The sequence below is a fragment of the Somniosus microcephalus genome, chromosome 4 (genome assembly GCF_052327205.1).
Source record: "Somniosus microcephalus isolate GS21.2 chromosome 4, FLI_Smic_1.0, whole genome shotgun sequence".
NCBI lineage: Eukaryota > Metazoa > Chordata > Chondrichthyes > Squaliformes > Somniosidae > Somniosus > Somniosus microcephalus.
This window is the reverse complement of record NC_140990.1, coordinates 147508952-147526861: the sequence shown is the minus strand read 5'-3', so window position 1 is coordinate 147526861 and position 17910 is coordinate 147508952. Positions and strand designations below refer to the sequence as shown.

Below are 17910 nucleotides of genomic sequence, written 5' to 3'. Positions count from 1 at the left end.
TGGGTGTTGAGAGTTTTAAGAAAGTGTGAATATGTTGAGTTTGTTCATTCCAATTTCAGATTGTGGGACTAGAAGCAGGGTGAGGCTTTGTGATTTACATTAGAAGTTAAAGACACTGCTGTGGATATATTGTGACGGGGCAAGTTGGGCCACTCTGAAAGCCCGGCAAGAGATTGTTTTACAAAAGATAAGCTTCAGCCTTGGAGTTACTGTCGCCATGTGCCTGATCCTTGGTTTGAAATTTCCAAAGCCCTTTGATTTAATTTGTCTAAATGTGAAAAGCCAATTTGTCTCCAGTTATATTGAGTATTTGTAGTCATTTGGGAAAGTGCCTGAAGGTAACGATGAGGTAATTCACTGTTTTCTCTCAGTGTGTGCTATTTTGTTTTATTTTGTCTGTTCTGTATTGTGTTTAGTTCATAAAATATTGGTTCAAATTAAATTGGAATTATTGAAGTTAACTGAGCTCTGTTTTATTCAGTTAATAATGAAGCTTTACTAATGATTTCTGTTTAACGGATTTTTAATTCCTAAGGAAGTTTTGAAGTTACAAAGACTTCAAAAAAAGAACCAAGTGTTGACTTAAAACAAACTTCTGTTTGTTCACTTGAGTAGTAACAAATTCAATCTTCTGTTTCTAATCATTTTATTCTTTAACTTCAGCATAAAAAGCAATTTACAAGCGGAGTCTAATCCCAGGTGAAGCACGTGTACCTAGGCCTGGGGATCGCCGTGCTCCCGAACAAAGGACAAAGCTGACATTTATAGACTGTTTTCTGATCAAACTAGAGCCGGCATTGCCTAATATGGTCGTCTCTGGCTCCTGCATAGTCCAGAGACACACGTCCACATCAACAACACACAGATAAACATTGCGGCCTTGGTACGGTGAGCAGAAACCACTAGTTCTGGACTTTCCTTATCCTAACATCAGATTTCTAATCCAAACATTCTGTTGTGAATATCGAAGGCTGGTTGGTCGCAAAACACCAGCTGTTGCTCAGTGAAATCTCTCTCTCTCTAATGATACGAACCACATTGTCCCCGATATTGAATGAATTAAACATGAACCCCTTTCAGAAGCTGAATTAACCAGGGTCCATATGCCAACATGTCCCACTTTTTTTTCTTTTTATGGGTTACGTTACCTCTTGGCAAAGTGTTTGATATCCTTCTTTGTCTTTAATAATCCTGGCTTGCTCTTAGTGCCCTTGCTATCTCCTTACCTTTCCTGATATTTTCTATGTCCCTTATCGACTTCCTTACACAGCAGAACGCAATGACCAGAATCCCTAAAGTTATTATCTGTGCTCTCACCAATCCCATCGGGAACAAACTAGCCCAAGGATGTAGTTCCGCACTAGTACTACTTCCCACCATTCATGATTCCCAAGTCTGGGGATTGCCTGTTCTGTCTCTCTATTTGTCTGTATCATTTGCACTCTGTGTTTCTGGGATGTCCTAATTCGCTCAATTCTGCCCTTTAAAGCCAGAGACAGGGGAGGTATACAGTGTCCCATATGTGGAATGGCTTCATTCTCCAGAGGCAGTCTCATCTGCAGATAAGTGGCGTTATGATGATGGACCAGTCCCAGTGTTTTAGCACCGATGCGCCTGTTTCTCGCTGGAATCAAACAAAAGTGATGTTCTAGTATGAGGCATCGGGGTGAACCCACAGTCATATCAATGGCAGTAGTAGTCACACAATCCTGTCCTTTTCCTTTATACACACTATCAGTTTGGTCTTCGCCCCATTTACTTATTCCAATCTGGCATTGTGGTGATTCTTTGTCGAAGGTGAACCCACAAGCTGGAAGTCTATTGATGGACTACGTCACATCTACAAACCCATGTTGTCCCTTTCAGAGTACAACACTGCAGATCTGGTGCTATCCAAGTTCCCCCCTTCTTAATCAGATATCTTGGCTATTCCTCATTCTGTTTATGGATTGGACCAAACTCAGAGTCTTCCCCCATTCCAACTGATTCTACCCGATACACCTTCCAAGGTTTCGTTTCACTTCCATTTCTCCTTAACAAAGACAAGACCAATCCCACAGGACTAATATCTTCATTTCAATCCCCTTCCCTCAGGACCAGAAACACCATTCCCATTTGCTGCCTCACATCATCGTCTATGTCTTGGTTCCTTTAAACCATTTTCTCTGTTGTTTTTCATGAATAAACAAAGGGATTTGATTACCCTCGATGTTGTCCAGTCCCTTCTGTACCACATTCTTCACAAATATCACAGAGACTACACACGATGCCTCCAGTAAGGCCTTGATTCTGGTTAGCCTCATTGTTTTGACAATAATCTTTTTAATTGCCTCTTCATTACCTCATCGTGTTCCCACATACTTTCTATATCTATTCTGTTACTCCTGCTAACCCTGCCGTGGCTCCTATTCCCAGCTATCCTGTCAGCTCACACTTTCTTTGCGATTTAAACTGATTCTCCTTCTGTTCCCCATCTTCCTCATCCCTTGGTTCCTGTTTTCTATTCTTTACTAACACATCCTTTACTAATTCTCCGACCATGTTGTCTATTAATTGTGAATATCTCCCTTCACATAATCTAGTTGACAGATTCAAGCTCATGTTTAACACTTTCCATTGCAATTAACAATTTCAAAACACACATCGTTCTATAATACATTTCCTGATTCAATTACTTCTAGTCCATTAACACTTGGGTTCTTTTGCTGGATCGGACAGGTAGAGTTCTTTTTATGAGGTGGGATGTCTTTTTTAGTCCCACAGATGATGATCACCATCAGCGTTTGTACTTGGCAAACCAATAGTTAACATTACTGATCAACATAAGACATTTCTTACTTTAAAATAACCTGCTGTCATTACCTTTTCAGTTTGTATTGAAGTCTTTTAAAATGTCCTTGAATGACTTATTGTACAAGTGTGATACTAACTCTTTAACTGAACCCTATTCATTCTGTGACCAATTTAGTGTTTGGGGTCAGGGTGTGTCCCATCCCACCTGGTTCAGGAGAGTCTTCCTGGTCTCCCACATCTGGGACTCCCAATCTTCCCAAGGAGCCCGCTTTAGGGATCTTTCTCTATTACCACCCAAATGATGCTTTTGCGAGGCTGTACCTCGGTTTATCACTGATTCCAAACCCAACCATTTTGAGGTCCTCTGCTTCCTGATGGAGGTGGCCTCTCACGTGGATCCATGTTTTGTTCTGGAGCCTGGAAGGTACGGCCTCCTTGTCTCCCACCTTCAGCTTGGAGCTGATTTTGATACAACCATGGCCACCTTGTCCAGACAGAGACAGCCTGACTTTATCTGTTTTTAGCCTCCCTCCAAGCTTTCTTTGTTCAGTACTTAGTGGAGGCCTTGAAACCGACAACCATTCTAGTTGTGAGGAAATCCTAATTTGATCAGCCTTCTCTTTACTTTTAATTGTATTGCCTCTGACAGGTTACAGTGTGTTTAACTCTCTCCTGATTATTTCAGAGCCGGTTTCTCTATGGAGAATGTGTCGTGGCCTTGATGATTTAAAAAGTTGTCTCACTCTCCTGAGCCACATTAGCCATTTCATGTTGTGCTGGTGTCAATAACTGAGCATGTCTGAGACTCGCTCGTTCACACACACACACCGGTATCCCAATATCACACCACACATGACATCTGATCCAAGCCATTCTCCAGCTTTCAGGTGATCTGATCAAAAGATCGTGGGGTGTCTGGAGATCTTTGCTCCTCTCCCTCTGCATGGTCCCGATATTTCGGGTAGTGGCCAGCCTATCAAATTCAGTTTTCTTATTGTTCAGTACAGGCAATGACACAAACATCTGGAAGAGAAAGCTGATCAATTTACAACACTTCCCTGACTTTCACAAGAATTGACATTAATACCAGATTGCTCCCAGGTGATTTATGTCAATTCACCCAAGAACAATGATTGAAGAAATGTTCCCATTGGGTGGTGTAATTTTCCTGTTTTCATCTTCTATCCTCACTCACTTCCTCTCATTAAATTTCAGACAGGGTTCACCATTTCATTCTTGAGCCCCGGTGGAACTTTACTGTCTTATACAATATTATCAGAATTTCTTTCAAACATCCATCAAACATTCCCACTTGGCCCAAGTTTGAACCCACTTTGTTTGTTTAATTTTATTTAACCGAACCTCCTCTTGGACCTTTCATTCCCCAAAATATGCCAGAGAGCAATTCAGTCTGTGAGATGAGGGATGTTAGTTCCCTTTAACACAACCGTCTCCCCCCTGAAACTCCTTTCTGAAGACAGAGTTTGGATGGAACCCCACAGACTGGACCTTTTCAAAAATAAAACTGGATTATCCCCTTAAATTTCAGCTACATTTCCCTTCCCGTGTGCTTGAACAGCAACTCTGATCAATTTATATCTTCAATTTTAATTTCACAAACAAATTATGCCCAGATTTTGTGATTTTACAAAGAAGACAAAAGTAACAATTGCACTTGGATGCGAGTCATTTATCCTCCCCTTCGAGCAATGTGTCTTGGAAAATAGGATTACACAGGATATACGGCAGAGAAACACACCATTCGGCCCAACCAGTCCATGCCGGCGTTTATGCTCCACTCGAGCCTCCTCCCGTCTTTCCTCATCTAACTCTATCAGCATAAGCCTCTATTCCCTTCTCCCTCATATGCTTGTCTAACCTCCCCTTAAATGCATCGATACTATTCACTTCAACCACTCCCTATGGTAGTGAGTTCCACATTCTCCCCACTCTCTGGGTAAAGAAGTTTCTCCTGAATTCCCTATTTGATTTCTTGGTGACTATCTTATATTGATGGCCTCTAGTTATGCTCTTCCCCACAAGTGGAAACACTCTCTCTGTATCTACTCTATCAAAACCTTTCATAATTTTAAAGACCTCTATTAGGTCATCACTCAGCCTTCTTTTTTCAAGAGAAAGGAGACCCAGCCTGTCCATCCTTTCCTGACAGGTCTACCCTCTCATTTCTGGTATCATCCTTGTAAATCTTCTCTGCACCCTCTCCAATGCCTCTATATCCTTTTTATAATATGGTGACCAGAATTGTACGCAGTGCTCCAAGTGTGGTCTAACCAAGGTTCGATACAAGTTTAGCATAACTTCACTACTTTTCCATTCTATAACAATTCAATTCTATAACAATCGATCCCAATAATTTAACCCAATGGGTTAAAGTCTTAAGTCCAATTTTGTCAGCACGCTGCGACATTCGATGTCTGCAGATAATGGGAAATAAATTCTTAAAACTGCTGGATCTCTTGCTTTGCCATCAACCTCTTATCAAACTGGAGCTGGCATTGCCTAATATGGTCGTCTCTGGCTACTGCACAGTCCAGAGACACAAGTCTGCATTTTCTTCCACACACATCAACAACGTTAGAAGCAGTAAAAACACTGTGGCCTTCCTGGGGCAGCACAAACCACTAGTCTCCAGACTTTTCTTATCCCAACATCATATTTCTGATCGAAACATTCTATGATGAAAATATCCAAGGCCAGTTGGTTGCAAACACCAGCTGTTGCTCAGTGAAATCTCTCTCTCTAATGATACCAAACACATTTTCCCCGATATCGAATGAACTAAACATGAACACCTTTCAGAAGCTGAATTAACCGAGGTCCATATGCCAACACCCCTCTCATCTTCCATTCACTTCAATTGAAAGGAAACCGACAGATTGGACCAGTCAGGATTTGAAGGATATTTACAACAGATTCTAGATGTTTTTAGAGTTGGGATCTTTCTCTATTCTGTCCACCCGAGGAGTTTGATAACAGACTTTCTCCTGTGAATATAGAGCTGGGGTATTGGCCCGTGATGTGTTCACTTGTTCATCTTGTTGACTCTAAATCTTTGTCAATTATTTGATGTGATCTGTTTACTTGTACGTATTTTTTTTAATACATTTGCTGAGTGGATTCAAATTTAAATTGAAAGCAGGTTTGCAGGCGTGATGCTCTATTCACACATCGAAGGTGAGAGAGATGCTGTGGGACACACGCTAAGTCCAGTAGCTGAAAGTTATTAACAGACTGGGTTTTGTGTTTAGTGATCCTGGGTGTATAACCAAGACCTTCCCTGGATACCAAGGCTAGGAGAGGCACTCTGGAAGTTATGGGGAGCTGGGACTTGTCCATGAGAGTAACCGAAGGTACGAGAACTGAAATAATCTCGAGTTAGAAAAGAGAAAAGGCCCAAAAATGGAGCAGTCAGTAACAGGACATCAATTAGTCTCCTCTTATCTTGGAGACATCAAATATCAACCCACTGTGTTATTAGAAATATCAAAATATTAAAATCCAGCCCAGTTATAGGGGCTAACATCAGCAGAAATAAACTGTCAGAATGAACATGGTTCGGTCCGGGATGCGATTAACAGCAGCAACAACAGCAGAATCCAACCCCTGCCGTCACTTGTGAACTCGCTGGTGTTTCAGCAGTGTGGATGACCGAGTAAATTTCTTCCCACACTCAGAGCAGGTGAACGGCCTCTCACCAGTGTGAACTCGCTGGTGTGTCAGCAGGTGGGATGACCGAGTGAATCCCTTCCCACACTCAGAGCAGGTGAACGGCCTCTCACCAGTGTGAACTCGCTGGTGTGTCAGCAGGTGGGATGACTGAATGAATCTCTTCCCACACTCAGAGCAGGTGAACGGCCTCTCCCCGGTGTGAACTCGCTGGTGTTTTAGCAGGGTGGATGACTGAGTGAATCCCTTCCCACACTCAGAGCAGGTGAATGGCTTCTCTCCAGAGTGAACTCGCTGGTGTGTCAGCAGGTCGGATGACTGAGTGAATCCCTTCCCACACACGGAGCAGGTGAACGGTCTATCCCCAGTGTGAACTCGCTGGTGTTTCAGCAGGGTGGATAACTGAGTGAATCCCTTCCCACACTCAGAGCAGCTGAACAGATTCACCCCAGTGTGAACTCGCTGGTGTTTCAGCAGGTTGTATGACTGAATGAATCTCTTCCCACACTCAGAGCAGCTGAGCGGCCTCTCCCCAGAGTGAACTCGCTGGTGTTTCAGCAGGTTGTATGGCTGAGTGAATCCCTTCCCACAAACGGAGCAGGTGAATGGCCTCTCCCCGGTGTGAACTCGCTGGTGAGTTACAACCTGAGATGAACGAGTGAATCCCTTCCCACACATGGAGCATGTGAATGGCCTCTCCCCAGTGTGAACTCGCTCGTGTGTCAGCAGGTCGGATGACCGAGTGAATCCCTTCCCACACGCGGAGCAGGTGAACGGTCTCTCCCCGGTGTGAACTCGCTGGTGTGTCAGGAGGTGGGATGACTGAGTGAATCCCTTCCCACACCCAGAGCAGGTGAACGGTCTCGCCCCAGTGTGAACTCGCTGGTGTGTCAGCAGGTGGGATGACCGAGTGAATCCCTTCCCACACACGGAGCAGGTGAACGGCCTCTCCCCAGTGTGAACTCGCTGGTGTGTCAGCAGATCAGATGACCGAGTAAATCCCTTCCCACATTCAGAACAGATGAACGGCCTATCCCCAGTGTGAACTAGCTGGTGTGTCAGCAGGCTGGATGACCGAGTAAATCCCTTCCCACACTCAGAGCAGGTGAACGGTCTCTCCCTGGTGTGAGTGCGATGATGCATTTCCAGCTCAGATAGGTAATTGAATCCCTTCCCACAGTCCCCACATTTCCACGGTTTCTCCGTGGTGTGGGGGTCCTTGTGTCTCTCCAGGTTGGACGATCAGTTGAAGCCTCGTCCACACACAGAACACGTGTACTGTTTCTCCCCGCTGTGAATGGTGTGATGCTTTTTCAGGCTGTGTAACTGGTTCAAGCTCTTTCCACAGTCAGTGCACTGGAACACTCTCACTCAAGTGTGTGTTTCTCGGTGCTTTTCCAGTCACACTGATGTTTGTAATCTTTTCCCAGACAGAACAGACAAATATTTCTGCTTCCACATTCAAAGGCCAATGAGATTCAGGTCCTGATGAATCGAGTGGCTCTGCCAGATCTTCAGAAAGTCAGAACAGACAATTTTAGTTAACAGGCTAATTAACACACAAGGCTTTGTGTCTTAATGCGAGGAGCATTCGTAATAAGGTGGATGAATTAGCTGCGCAAACAGAGGTAAACGGATATGATATGACTGGGATTACGGAAACATGTTTGTTTTGAGTTTCCCATCTGCAAATCCTCCCTTTCTAATGACCTGTAAAAGGAGTTTACAAAACTCAGCATTAAGTGCTGGACAGAAATTCAGAACAGACATTTCTAGTTAACAGGCTAATTAACATACAAGGGTTTGTGTCTTAATGCGAGGAGCATTCGTAATAAGGTGGATTAATTAGCTGCGCAAATAGAGTTAAACGGATATGATATGACTGGGATTGCGGAAACATGGCTCCAGGGTGACCAAGGCTGGGAATTCAACATCCAGAGGTATTCAATATTCAGGAAAGATAGGCAAAAACGAAAAGGAGGTGGGGTAGCAATGCTGGTTAAAGAGGGGATTAACACAATTGTAAGGAAGGATATTAGCTCTGATGATGTGGAATCTGTATGGGTAGAACTGAGAAATACCAAGGGGCAGAAAACGTTAGTGGGAGTGGTATACAGATCCCCAAACAGTAATGCGGAGGTTGGGGATGGCATTAAACGGGAAATTAGAGACGCGTACAATAAGGGCACAGCAGTTATCATGGGTGACTTTAATTTACACATAGATTGGGCTAACCAAATTAGTAACAATACTGTGGAGGAGGAATTCCTGGAGTGTATACGGGATGGTTTCCTGGACCAATATGACAAGGAACCAACTAGAGATCAGGCCATCTTAGACTGGGCATTATGTAATGAGAAAGGATTAATTAACAATCTTGTTGTGCGAGGCCCCTTGGGTCGGAGCAATCATCATATGATAGTATTCTTCATTAAGATGGAGAGTGAAGTAGTTGACTCAGAGACGAGGGTCCTGAAATTAAATAAAGGATACTACGATGGTATGAGGTGCGAGTTGGGTAGGATTGATTGGGGAATGTTACTCAAAGGGTTGACGGTGGATAGGCAATGGCAAACATTCAAAGATCGCATGGATGAACCACAGAATTTGTTCATCCCTGTTTGGCATAAAAATAAAACAAATAAGGTGACTCAACCGTGGCTAACAAGGGAAATTAGGGATAGCATAAGATCCAAGGGAAAGGCATATAAATTGGCCAGAAAAAGCAGTAAACCTGAGGATTGGGAGCAGTTTAGGATTCAGCAAAGGAGGACAAAGGGATTAATTAAGAGGGGAAAAATAGAGTATGAGAGTAAGCTTGCAGGGAACATAAAAACTGACTGTAAAAGCTTTTATAGATATGTGAAGAGAAAAAGATTAGTAAGATCAAGCATAGGTCCCTTGCAGTCAGAATCAGGGGAATTTATAATGGGGAACAAAGAAATGGCAGACCAATTAAATACATACTTTGGTTCTGTCTTCACAAAAGAGGATACAAATAATCTCCCAGAGATGTCGGGGAGCATAGGGTCAAATGAGAGGGAGGAACTGAAAGAAATCAGTATTTGTAGGGAAATGGTGTTAGGGAAATTGACGGGATTGAAGGCCGATAAATCCCCAGGGCCTGATAATCTACATCCTAGGGTACTTAAGGAAGTGGCCCTAGAAATAGTAGATGCAATACTGGTCATCTTCCAAAATTCGATAGACACTGGAACAGTTCCCATGGATTGGAGGGTAGCTAATGTTACCCCTCTATTCAAAAAAGGTAGCAGAGAGAAAACGGGGAATTATAGACCGGTAAGCCTGACATCGTTAGTGGGGAAAATGCTAAAGACCATTATAAAAGATGTAATAGCAGAACACTTGGAAAACAGTGACAGGATCGGACAAAGTCAACATGGATTTACAAAAGGTAAATCGTGCTTGACTAATCTACTGGAAATTTTTGAGGATGTAACTGGTAAAATAGATAAGGGAGAACCAGTGGATGTGGTGTATTTGGACTTTCAGAGGCTTTCGATAAGGTCCCGCATAAGAGATTAGCATGTAAAGTTAAGGCACATGGGATTGGGGGCAAGGTACTGACTTGGATAGAGAACTGGTTGGCAGAAAGGAAACAAAGAGTTGGAATAAATGGGTCTTTTTCCGAGTGGCAGGCAGTGACTTGTGGGGTACCGCAGGGATCGGTCCTAGGACCCCAGCTATTCACAATATATATTAATGATCTAAACGAGGGAACTAGATGTAATATCTCCAAGTTTGCAGACGACACAAAGCTGGGTGGGCGTGTGTGCCGTGAGGAGGATGCCGAGAAACTCCAGTATGATTTGGACAGGTTGGGTGATTCGGCAGAAGCATGGCAGATGCAGTATAATGTGGATAAATGCGAGGTTATCCACTTTGGTGGCAAAAACAGGAAGGCAGATTATTATCTGAACGGCAATAGATTGGGAGAAGGGGAAGTGCAACGAGACCTGGGTGTCCTTGTGCACCAGTCGCTGAAGGTAAGCATGCAGGTACAGCAGGCGGTTAAGAAGGCAAATGGTATGTTGGCCTTCGTAGCGAGAGGGTTCGAGTACAGGAACAAGGATGTCTTGCTGCAGTTGTACAGGGCCTTGGTGAGACCACACCTTGAGTATTGTGTGCAGTTTTGGTCGCCTTATCTGAGGAAGGATGTTCTTGCCATGGAGGGAGTGCAGCGAAGATTCACCAGACTGATACCTGGAATGGCAGGAATGACGCATGAGGAGAGATTGGGTCAACTGGGCTTATACTCGCTGGAGTTTAGAAGAATGAGAGGGGATCTCATTGAAACTTATAAAATTCTAACAGGATGAGACAGACTAGATGCAGGAAGGATGTTCCCAATGGTCGGGGAGTCCAGAACCAGGGGTCACAGTCTAAGGATAAAGGGTGAGCCATTTAGGACAGAAATGAGGAGGAATTTTTTCACCCAGAGAGTGGTGAACCTGTGGAATTCTCGACCACAGAAGGAAGTGGAGGCCAATTCATTCAATATATTCAAGAAGGAGTTAGATATATTTCTTAAGGCTAAAGGGATCAAGGGATATGGGGAGAAGGCAGGGACAGGGTGCTGAATTTGGATGATCAGCCATGATCGCATTGAATGGCGGAGCAGGCTCGAGGGGCCGAATGGCCGACTCCTGCTCCTATCTTCTATGTTTCTATGGAACATTATTTGCTCTCTTGTTCCTCCAAAGCTGTAAATTCCCGTCCCACACATTGTCCCTCCTCCCTGTGCTAAAATCCAAACAAATCGCATGTCTCAAGACACTTTTTCCTCCTCCACGTTTTCACCACCAACTCTAGCTGGGTTCAATTCTACACTCACTGGTTCCCCTCCCTCTCCTCCCCTGAAGGTGCCGACTCTGGCTGGGTTCAGTTCTACACTCACTGGTTCCCCTCCCTCTCCTCCCCTGAAGGTGCCGACTCTGGCTGGGTTCAGTTCTACACTCACTGGTTCCCCTCCCTCTCCTCCCCTGAAGGTGCTGACTCTGGCTGGGTTTAGTTCCACACTCACTGGTTCCCCTCTCTCTCTTCCACTTAAGGTGCTGACTCTGGCTGGGTTCAGGTAAACACTCACTGGTTCCCCTCCCTCTCCTCTCCTGAAGGTGCTGACTGTGGCTGGGTTCAGTTCTACACTCACTGGTTCTCCTCCCCTGAAGGTGCTGACTCTGGCTCGGTTCAGATCACTCACTGGGACCCTGAAGCCCCGTCACTATTAATTGCCTCCTTTACAAAGATGGCCGCATTAATCAAGATGGCGGCAAACAAAGACCCACCTTGTCCTTTACAAAGATGGCTACCGTTAACCTGGGCCTGTACCCGGCAAAAAGCCCCGGAGCTGCAAACGCTGAACCTGTAGGTTTTCATTCGGGGCTTACGGCCCACAGTAGATGCTTATGAATCCCACCCGCCGTATGTATTACCTCCCTACGGCCCGCTGATTCGTAATCGGCGCAAAAACCTCGTCTCCCGACTCTAACCGCAGCCACCTCTCGCCCGGCTTTGATCACAGTGACACTGCGCATGCTCCACCCACAGGCGGCGCCGCGCCTGCGCACTGGGCTCCTCTCCCCCCCCACACCACAGGCGGCGCTGCGCCTGCGCGCTGGGCTCCTCTCCCTCCTTTCCCCGGATTGTCCTGGGGTGACGGAGCACGTGTCTCTCCAGGGCAGGAGGTCGCTCAATCCGCCTTCACACACCCAACGCCGGGCGCTCCGTCCGCCCTGCCATCGCTGCTCTCTGCTTCCCTGTGCAAAGGCCGCTAATATTCAGGTCCTGAGCAATCAAAGCAAAGTTGGAGCCCATGGAATAAAAGGGACAGTTGGCAGCATGGGTGCGAAATTGGCCGAGAAAGAAAGACTTGCATTTATATAGTGCCTTTCATGACCACAGCCAATGAAGTACCTTTGGAGTGTAGTCACTGATGTAATGTGCGAAACGCGGCAACCAATTGCGCACAGCAAGCTCCCACAGACAGCAATGTGATAATGACCAGATAATCTGTGTTTGTTATGTTGATTGAGGGATAAATATTGGCCAGGACACGGGGAATAACTCCTCTACTCTTCATAAAAATAGTGCCTTGGGATCTTTTACGTCTACCTGAGAGAGCAGACAGGGCCTCACTTTAACGGACTGGAGGAAGGTATACATTGGTGTTCCCCAGGGCTCAGTACGTGGACCACTGCTTTTCTTGATATATATTAATGACTTGGGCTTGGGTCTACAGGGCACTATTTCAAAATTTGCAGATGACATAAAACTTGGAAGTATAGTGAACAGTGAGGAGGATAGCGATAGACTTCAAGAGGACATCGACAGGCTGGTGGAATGGGTGGATACATGGCAGATGAAATTTAACGCAGAAAAGTGTGAAGTGAGACATTTTGGGAGAAAGACTGAGGAGAGGAAATATCAAATAAAGGGTACAATCCTAAAGGGGGTGCATGAACAGAGAGACCTAGGGGTATATGTGCACAAATCATTGAAGGTGGCAGGGCAGGTTGAGAAAGGGATGAGAGACTTCAGTTACGTGGATAGACTGGAGAAACTCGGATTGTTCTCCTTGGAGCAAAGGTGATTGAGAGGAGATTAGATCGAGAGCTTCAAAATCATGAGCGGTCTGGACAGAGTAGATGGATTGAAACAAATTTGTTACAGGGCTTGACAGGGTAGATGCAGGGAGGATGTTTCCCCTGGCTGGGGAGTCTAGAACCAGGGGTCAAAGTCTCAGAATAAGGGGTCGGCTATTTAGGACTGATGAGAAATTTCTTCACTCAGAGTGTGGTGAATCTTTGGAATTCCCTATCCCAGGGGGCTGTGGAGGCTCAATCGTTGTGTATATTCAAGACTGAGATTGATAGACTTTTGGATATTAAGGGAATCAAGGGATAGGGGGATAGTGCAGGAACGTGGAGATGAGGTCGAAGATCAGTCATGATCTTATTGAATGGCGGAGCAGGCTCGAGGATCCAAACGGCCTACTCCTGCTCATATTTCTCATGTTCTTATGTAAACTGTTCCCAATGGTAGAAGGGTCGAGAAGCAGAGGACACAGATTTAAGGTGATTGGCAAATAAAACAAAGGCAACATGAGAAAAAGCTTTTTTACGCAGCGAGTGGTTAGGATCTGGAATGTACTGCCTGAAAGGGTGGTGGAGGCAGACTTGATAACGGCTTTGAAAAGGGAATTGGATAAGTATCTGAAAGAAAAAAAATTGCAGGGCTATGGGGAAATGGTGGGGGAGTGGGACTAGCTGAAGTGTTCTTGCAGAGAGCCGGAACAGGCTCAACGGGCCGAATGGCCTCCTTCTGTGCTGTAACCATTCTATGATTCTAGCGACCGTGTCAGATCTTGACCTTATGTTTGGCTTGAGCTTCCTGTCTGTAAACGCTCCACATCTAACACCCTGTAAACGGAGTGTAGAAAGGGGTAAGAGGGAGAAAGCTGTCTCATTTCCCCCTTTCCCAGCCCACGGGCCGGGAAGCTGATTTTCAGCCCCAGCTGCTGCCCAGGTTGGATGAAATACCCACAAGCCTCCGCGCTCCGCCCGCCGCTGACACCGCGCATGCGTCACAAGGCTCCGCCCACTCACGCTCAGTCCGCACCGCGCATGCTCGGCACACACACACACACACACACACACACACAGGGCTGTGGGGCATTGTTTCCCTTCTCCAGTCCCTTGTTCAGACCCTGCAGCCAGGGGAGGCAGTGGAGCTTTATACTGTGGGTCTAGTGTAATATAAAGAGAGACAGGGTCTCGTGTAATATAAACAGAGACAGAGTCTAGTGTAATATAAAGAGAGACAGGGTCCCGTGTAATATAAACAGAGACAGGGTCTAGTGTAATATAAAGAGAGACAGGGTCTAGTGTAATATAAAGAGACACAGGGTCTCGTGTAATATAAACAGAGACAGGGTCGAGTGTAATATAAAGAGAGGCAGGGTCTATTGTAATATAAAAAGAGACAGGGTCTAGTGTAATATAAAGAGAGACAGGGTCTCGTGTAATATAAACAGAGACAGGGTCTCGTGTAATATAAAGAGAGACAGGGTCTCGTGTAATACAAACAGAGACAGGATCTAGTGTAATATAAACAGACACAGGGTCCAGTGTAATATAAAGAGAGACAGGGTCTCGTGTAATATAAACAGAGACAGGGTCGAGTACAATATAAACAGAGACAGTGCCTAGTGTAATATAAACTGAGACAAATTCTAGTGTAATATAAACAGAGGCAGGGTCTAGTGTAACATAAACAGAGACAGGGTCCAGTGTAATATAAACAGAGACAGGATCCAGTGTAATATAAACAGAGACAGGGTCTAGCGTAATATAAAGAGAGACAGGGTCTCGTGTAATATAAACAGAGACAGGGTCTAGTGTAATATAAAAAGAGACAGGGTCTCGTGTAATATAAACAGAGACAGGGTCTAGTGTAATATAAATAGAGACAGGGTCTAGTGTAATGTTAGCAGAGACAGGATCTAGTGTAATATAAACAGAGACAGGGCCTAGTGTAATATAAACAGAGACAGGGCCTAGTGTAATATAAACAGAGACAGGGTCTAGTGTAATATAAACAGAGACAGGGTCTAGTGTAATATAAACAGAGACAGGATCTAGTATAATATAAACAGAGACAGGGTCGAGTGTAATATAAACAGAGACAGGGTCTAGTGTAATATAAAGAGAGACAGGGTCTCGTGTAATATAAACAAGACAGGGTCTCGTGTAATATAAACAGAGACAGAGACTAGTGTAACATAAACAGAGACAGGGTCTAGTGTAATATAAAGAGAGATAGTGTCTCGTGTAATATAAACAGAGACAGGGTCTAGTGTAACATAAACAGAGACGGGGTCTAGTGTAATATAAAGAGAGACAGGGTCTCATGTAATATAAACAGAGACAGGGTCTAGTGTAATATAAAGAGAGACAGGGTCTAGTGTAATATAAACAGAGACAGGGTCTCGTGTAATATAAACAGAGACAGGTTCCAGTGAAATATAAACAGAGACAGGGCCTAGTGTAATATAAAGAGAGACAGGGTCTCGTGTAATATAAACAGAGACAGGGTCTAGTGAAATATAAACAGAGACAGTGCCGAGTGTAATATAAACAGAGACAGGGTCTAGTGTAATATAAACAGAGGCAGGGTCTAGTGTAACATAAACAGAGACAGGATCTAGTGTAATATAAACAGAGACAGGGTCTCGTGTAATATAAACAGAGACAGGGTCTAGTGTAATATAAACAGAGACAGGGTCTAGTGTAATATAAACAGAGACAGGGTCTAGTGTAATATAAACAGAGACAGTGTCTAGTGTAATATAAACAGAAACAGGGTCTGGTGTAATATAAACAGAGACAGGGTCTAGTGTAATATAAACAGAGACAGGGTCTAGTGTAATATAAACAGAGACAGGGTCTAGTGTAATATAAACAGAGACAGGGTCTAGTGTAATATAAAGAGAGACAGGGTCTAGTGTAATATAAACAGAGACAGGATCTAGTGTAGTATAAACAGAGACAGGGTCGAGTGTAATATAAAGAGAGACAGGGTCTCGTGTAATACAAACAGAGACAGGATCTAGTGTAATATAAAGAGAGACAGGGTCTCGTGTAATATAAACAGAGACAGGGTCTAGTGTAATTTAATCAGAGACAGTGACTAGTGTAATATAAACAGAGACAGATTCTAGTGTAATATAAACAGAGGAAGGGTCTAGTGTAAAATAAACAGCGACAGGGTCTAGTGTAATATAAACAGAGACAGGGTCTAGTGTAATATAAACAGAGACAGGATCTAGTGTATTATAAACAGAGACAGGGTCGAGTGTAATATAAACAGAGAGATGTTCTAGTGTAATATAAACAGAGACAGGATCTAGTGTAATAGAAACAGAGACAGGGTCTAGTGTAATATAAAGAGAGACAGGGTCTCATGTAATATAAACAGAGACAGGGTCCAGTGTAATATAAACAGAGACAGCGTCGAGTGTAATATAAAGAGAGACAGGGTCTCATGTAATATAAACAGAGACAGGGTCTAGTGTAATATATACAGAGACAGGGTCTAGTGTAATATAAACAGAGAGAGGGTCTAGTGTAATATAAACAGAGAGATGTTCTAGTGTAATATAAACAGAGACAGGATCTAGTGTAATAGAAACAGAGACAGGGTCTAGTGTAATATAAACAGAGACATGGTCTAGTGTAATATAAAGAGAGGCAGGGTCTAGTGTAATATAAAGAGAGACAGGGTCTCGTGTAATATAAACAGAGACAGGGTCTAGTGTAATATAAAGAGAGACAGGGTCTCATGTAATATAAACAGAGACAGGGTCTAGTGTAATATAAACAGAGACAGGGTCTAGTGTAATATAAAGAGAGACAGGGTCTCATGTAATATAAACAGAGACAGGGTCTAGTGTAATATAAACAGAGACAGGGTCTAGTGTAATATAAAGAGAGACAGGGTCTAGTGTAATATAAACAGAGAGATGTTCTAGTGTAATATAAACAGAGACAGGATCTAGTGTAATGTAAACAGAGACAGCGTCAAGTGTAATATAAAGAGAGACAGGGTCTCGTGTAATATAAACAGAGACAGGGTCTAGTGTAACATAAATAGAGATGGGGTCTAGTGTAATATAAAGAGAGACAGGGCCTCATGTAATTTAAACAGAGACAGGGTCTAGTGTAATATAAAAAGAGACAGGGTCTCGTGTAATATAAACAGAGACAGGGTCTAGTGTAATATAAATAGAGACAGGGTCTAGTGTAATGTTAGCAGAGACAGGATCTAGTGTAATATAAACAGAGACAGGGTCCAGTGTAATATAAACAGAGACAGGGTCTAGTGTAATATAAACAGAGACAGGGTCTAGTGTAATATAAACAGAGACAGGATCTAGTATAATATAAACAGAGACAGGGTCGAGTGTAATATAAACAGAGGCAGGGTCTAGTGTAATATAAAGAGAGACAGGGTCTAGTGTAATATAAATAGAGACAGGGTCTAGTGTAATGTTAGCAGAGACAGGATCTAGTGTAATATAAACAGAGACAGGGTCTAGTGTAATATAAACAGAGACAGGGTCTAGTGTAATATAAACAGAGACAGGGTCTAGTGTAATATAAACAGAGACAGGATCTAGTGTAATATAAACAGAGACAGGGTCTAGTGTAATATAAACAGAGACAGGGTCGAGTGTAATATAAACAGAGACAGGGTCTAGTGTAATATAAACAGAGACAGGGTCGAGTGTAATATAAACAGAGACAGGGTCTAGTGTAATATAAAGAGAGACAGGGTCTCGTGTAATATAAACAAGACAGGGTCTCGTGTAATATAAACAGAGACAGAGACTAGTGTAACATAAACAGAGAC

General features: G+C 43.8%; 1 pseudogene; it reads right to left on the bottom strand.

Annotated features, from left to right (window-relative positions):
• Positions 1 to 513: 513 nt before the first annotated feature.
• LOC147119899 (uncharacterized) overlaps positions 514 to 17910 on the bottom strand; it is a 91333-nt pseudogene continuing 73936 nt past the window's right edge.